The sequence below is a fragment of the Nannobrachium achirus genome, assembly GCF_963921795.1.
Source record: "Nannobrachium achirus genome assembly, chromosome: 2".
NCBI lineage: Eukaryota > Metazoa > Chordata > Actinopteri > Myctophiformes > Myctophidae > Nannobrachium > Nannobrachium achirus.
In genome coordinates, this window is record NC_137811.1 from 37334527 (window position 1) to 37341003 (window position 6477).

A 6477-nucleotide genomic window follows, 5' to 3' on the forward strand; every position below is an offset into this window, starting at 1 on the left:
TGAGATGATACATCTTGTCATGTATAGAGACTAGAGAGGTACATAAGAGTAAAACTTATTTCTGTTCAGCAGCTTCTATCAGACAATGAAGCAGCATAGGTAATAACATAACGGTAAAATAAGAAACGAGTGCAAATAAGAACAACAGCATATGAGCTTGTTATGGAGAAGGTGTGAGTGCTTGGAGGCCCCTCGCACGGTGTCCTGTTTGGAAGGCAATACATCAGAACATGGCATAATAGTGGACAATATCCCTTCAATCAGTGACAGTAGGGAAGAATATACTTACAAAGCAACAACTTACAGAGTATCATGAGATTTTTATTTCATTTAATCTTTTACACATTTCTTTGTTTTTTTTGGTAGGTAAACAAGATAACCACAGATTAATGTTAATGTTACATGCCTGCTTTTTTTCCTAAAGAGCATGAGATTTTAACATGATTGCTACAGTATTTAAATTTGAAACCACTAGAATAAGTGTCATACTGTGCCCAAAAATAACATACAAAAATCTTGAGATTTTCCTAAATTGGGGGGGGGGGGGTGTAATTCAATGTACTGTATTCCTCTATTTCTATAATCCACAGGCAAACACTTGCTGCATTTGTTGACCGAAGATGGCGAATACAATGTGGAGTTCGATCGAAATCAGCTCTTCTATGTTGACACAAAAGGCTGCTAGAGTTTGCTTGGACCCCTGGCCCCAGACCTCCTCTTGAGACGTAGCGTTGGCACCAGTGCGTATAATGTCCCCTGCATTATTATAGGAGAGAAAATCCCTCAAGAATATTTTGTTAACAATTTAGTTTAATAGCAGGCTTAAATGATCTAAATATATGACTTCAAAACTGCACTGGAAAGGTTTCTTTCAAGGTGCTTTACATAATATTAACTAGTGAAATAGGTTTTCAGCAAGTGCATTGATAGGATGAAAAGAAAGGTCAAACCACCCATCATACTGGTCAAAACAGGTCCTATGACAACAGGTATAATGGAGTTTGCATTAAAAAGAGTGGGGCATTCATTCACTATTTACATCGTTCCCGAGTAGGCCGGTCCTCGACTAGATGCTCTAAATTAAACATTAAAGATTATACACTTTTTATTTATAAACAAAATGTAAAATAATGAAATAATATATCTTTTTTAAATGAACTTCTTTATTATTATTTGTTAATTACTTCTTAAAATATATTTTAAACATAACCTTTTTGTGATTTTTGAATTTTGGCTTAACTATTTCCATCAGTTTTCTTTTACATTTAAACTAACACTTTTTGAAGTTTTACAGAAAGACACTTAAGTTCACTCCTCATCAGAGTGCAGTCTTGCACTCTAAAAACACATATATAAGAGAACGTATATCACACATCAGCTTTTCAATGTGTACTGTATAGTGCTGTATACTTTTTATAGAGTTATCTAAAGAGTACAAAGTAAGTTAAATTCCTGAACCAATTAATGTTCCACCGAGGCCCTGCATACATGCATGCTTCTTAATCTTTTCTTTTGGTTTCGTTATGCTGGCATACTAAAGGAGTGAAATAGTTTTCTGGACTTTGAAATCAAACCTATATTTGTTATCAATATGACATACTGTTCTAGTGTGTTTTAGCAGATTGATGGCAGACATTGAACGTTTCACTTTCAGTATTGTGTCACACAAACAAACACACACACACACACACACCCACACACACACACACACACACACCTGAAAATCTTTGACTGATAAAAATGAGGCAATTAAAAAAAAAGTTCTATTCACCTTCTCAAGAGTCATGGCCTCTGGAAGTCTTCTGACTGCAATTAAACTCATACACAATATGGACATGGACTGTAAACCTTTAAACTCATTTTGGAGGTAAATTAATCTTGTTCCTCCCTGGTTTATAACGAGGATAAATAACCTGATAAGTGTGGGATACGGGTTGGTGCTTCGTGGACACACAGTCATAGAAATAATAACCTACAGTATACTAATAGGCAAAACATGCAGAACTTAAGTATCAACTATTTGCACTTGCTGTTGAAAACTTCACAGAGTAATGAGAGTAAACCGGGTGGGCGTTAGGAGGGTGTAGCTCTACCCCCTTTCACTTTTAAATGACCCTTGTATTACTAGGCAACAAAAAAAAAGGTTTCTGATAACATTTTAGGTGAAAAACAGGCCATGCAGTTGCTTTGTATTGAGTCATTTCCTACTTACAATAGTTTAAAAGTTTGTTAACGGTATTTTTGCTCGATGTCACTGTAAATTAAGGTAAACTCAGTGCCTTTCAAGCATACATAAAGATTGAATGAATGAGTATTTGGGAGTTAATGCTACTGATGTCTTTGACCTCAAGCGCTCCATTGTGGCACAATTATACTAGCAATGATGCTATATAGTAACCATCAGGTGTTATTCCTCTTTGCTGTTATCTTCCTTCTCTCTGTGGTGCAGAATGGACTTTGCTTTTCTTTTACTTTGGTTTCATGATCCTCTCCCAGCATTTACAAGAAATGGTCCCACTTCTTCTCTGACTCCCCCCATCAAGGACTTGAGGGCTGTAATCTATAAAATGGCAGGTAGACACCAGAGTCGTGTCAGTGAGCCGGTCCTGGTTGATGAAGCTTCATAGCCTGTCTTCCTCTGTCTCTTCAGACCTACATTAGAATTTAAATATTGAAGCAGGTAAGAGACCACTTGTAATTTAGTGATGGGAAAGCATGAACCTCTTTAATTGAGGGTAATACCAGAATGCATTAAATTGTCAGCAGCTGATGGTATTGAACTTGTTTTTTCTTTATTTGTAAAAAGAAAACAAAAAACATTGCCAATCATTAGACAAGTTTGCTGACTAAGCTACTCTCACATCTGTAACTGTAAATAACTATTTATATGCAGATTTGATGTATACCTTGTGCTGTTCTATTGTAAGTCACTTTAGGATTATTAATGTGGACATACAAGATGTGTGAAGGACATTCCTGCTATCTTGAAAAGGACATGACTTGTCAGTTGTCACCTCCATTAGACCCTCTGAAATATATCATATACGTATACTGTGTACTTCACTAATCTACAGTGTTGGACAAAACAGTAGCTTTCTTACAACTACTAAAATAAAATAAGACTATGTGGACTGCTATCTCATTCAAATTCGCACTGTTAAGTTGCTAAATTGGGCAGAGGATGTCAAATTCAATTTCTTACTTATTGTTACGATGATACTAATCTTCCTCTCTCTCTCTCTCTCTCTGTCTCTCTCTCTCTCTCTCTCTCTTTCTCTCTCTTACACAGAGTAAACAACTATTTCAAGACAGACATGAGTTCAAGTCGTATGTATCTTTTCTTTCTTTTCTTTTTGAGCGGTGGTGTTGAGCAGGACACACACACACACACACACACACACACACACACACACACACACACACACACACACACACACACACACACACACACAGCCCCCCCCCCCACTAGCCCTTTAGAGAGTTGGATTTGATAATTTTAAAGTATTTGTACTTGAGTATTTCCAATAGTTTTACTTCTACTACATACAGTATACCTCAACCCCTGCATGTACCTCAAGGTGCGCAGGCCTCCACCGCTCAGTTCACACAGGTGTGATTTTTTCCTTTTATTTTGCAAGACAAGCAAGGAGAAAATGTTTAATTCAATCGCCATAACTGTGTAATTTAATTCCACCAGGGAAAACGCGTGAGGAGCGGCAAGAGGAGGAAAATGAAAAGGGGAAATCTGTTATAACTGCTGCTTATACTACAGTCGGGTTCATTGGAGGAGCTATTCTAGGAGGACCGGTTGGAGCGGCTGCAGGTGCAGCTGGCCTTGGAGCAGTTGGGAAAACTGTTTCTGACGCAGCCTACAAAGTCTTTCCTCCTAAATAACCAGTCACCTTTATTTAACTAACAACTGACAATGCTTCAATGAGTGACGAAAATTACCACCTTTTCTTACACCATTTTTGTTCATCTCGCATTAAATTGATGTGTAAGACTTTTGTGTGATGAGTTATGTATATATATCCCACCCATATATATATGGAAATAGTGCCAAAGAGAGGGGAGAGAGCTAGCTGCAGGGTGGAACGCAGCAGGAGAAATTCATACTTTTGATGGTGTTGCGCCATGAATGTAACAGATTTTCCAAGTTAAAAATAAGCAGAAATTTGAAGTGTAAATTAAGCTTTTATGAGGATAGGAAGGAGATGTCCCTACTGTAGGCCTTCTCCACAATTGTTCGCTCTACTCCGACATTATATCAGAATATTTATGATTCCAGGAGCACCACTCAAATCACACCTAGTGTGAAGTGAGTGGTGCTATTTATTTAATTTCGTCAAACGTCCCGCTAGCCGTTCTGCAAAGCTTGGCCAATGGGACTCTGAGTGTACACCAAACTTGGAGCCATTTGTGCAAAGATGTAGGCCATATGTAAGCCACGCTTCAGTCTACTTTACGGCCCGGATGTTGGGAAACTGAATGATAAAAACATGTATGTGATCGTAAATGCATGAAAACAATGAATAATCGTATGGTCACACTATGACTGAAACGTGAAGATAGTGCTGAGGGCTTGCTGGTGCCGTCTCAAGGCATATATTAACTACTAATATTAATTATAAAATTGCTAAAAAATGCAGAAGAGGAGGCTGTCACTGTCGTCTTGTTGTTCACATACCTCAGGACTGGATGCCAAGTTCCTGAATAGAGAAATAGGAATCAGCTCCCTTGTAATTGGCTTGACTGCTGCTGTTGCTGGGGCAACTTACTATTGTTGGAAACAAAGGTATTTTGACAGTATTTCAACCATGTGAAATATTCTGTTTTATATTCTGTAATACTTTGGTTGATGTTGTGTTGTGAGACTGAGATAGAGAGCAGTGATTTTATCTGTAGTCAATTAGGGTTTGTTATGCATGAGGAAAATGAATAGCTCATTGTGTTTGAAATCCAACAATCTTTTTTCATCTCATGTCATGTTTCAGGCATGGCTTTAGTCCACTGCACAATTTATGCTACGATTTTTTGTTGCACTGTCTCTGAATGTATTCTCCATTCACCCAATCCGCTTTCCCCCTATGGAATCACTTTAAAAACAGATGCTTGAAATATCCATGACGCACAAATGCAATGAAACAGGCTTGGAATATACGCTGAGTGGCCACTTTAATAGGTACAACCATGATTCATGCAAACAATCTACTCCTCCAAACAGAGTGATGTATCATGGCTACAACTCATAAGTGTACTGTAGGCAGAAAGTACTAAGAGGTTCAGTAACCAACATCAGAATGAACAGATGACGTGATCTTGGTGACTTTGAACGTTGTTCAGTGTGATTGTTAGTGCTAGACGGGGTCGTTCCAGCATCTCGGAAAGAGCTACACTCCTGAACAGCAGCTGGTTCTCATCTTGGGGTCCAGGGACCCCCATGTGTCTTTGAGAAGGGCCCCAGCTAAATGATTGATTGTTATGAACCAACTTGACCCTTTCGGGTCTATACACAAGTTAAATTAACGGTGGATTTTAATGTGTAGATTGGGGTCCCAAAGATAAAACAGAAAGTGAAACTGAAACAAAACAAACTATGATATTTCTTAATCATTTCATCCAAAAGGTTTATAGTAATATGATTATTGACATACAAATAATGCTGTCTGTCAAGTTATAATATAACATAAGAGGATTAAATGACAGCAATTGTAAACCTGACTTATAGTCCAAATTATTAATTGAGTATGTGACTTACTCCAGACTTACAGTAGGCCTACAATAGGCCATTATTCTACTGCAGTGGGAACAACATTGTTCCCTAAGGATATGGGCGATTTTACCAGAGGTGGCCAGTGTCATGAAGACCTCCAAAAATGATGTAGGCCATTATTTTAGCAGGCCGTCCTTGAAATTAAAAAGATTCAGTCTTCCCTCTTCATGAGATGTGACTGGTGACACCTGCCTGCTACTCCATAGGTGTTGTGTACCTAATACAATGGCCACAGATTATGCAACCAGCAGGGACTATAGGGACTACCTACTGTAAACTTTCCCCAGAAAGAGATCTTTTTGCAATACTACACCTACTGCCACCAAAACAGAAGTACAACTATTTAATTCTCACTCGATACAGTATTTATCCCACAGCATTTGCAAATTATTTGACAACTGACAAGAGGGGCCATAATTGACGTTTTACAGTATCCACTTTGTTACTACTAGCCTTTTCCTTACCTATCAATATGTGCTTGTATTCATGTCATGAACATTGGGAAAAAGACATGGTAATAAGGGACAGGTTGTTTTTTAAAGAGGGGGGGGGGGATCAATTACCCTCCCCAAGCATCAAAATAAAAAGATTGACCCTCCCCTAACATAACATGACATTTACCACAGTAAAATGATTCCTAAAACCTAAGCTTATTCCTAACCTTAAAGTGAGAAAATAAAATGAAAGGTTAAATTGGAATTTGG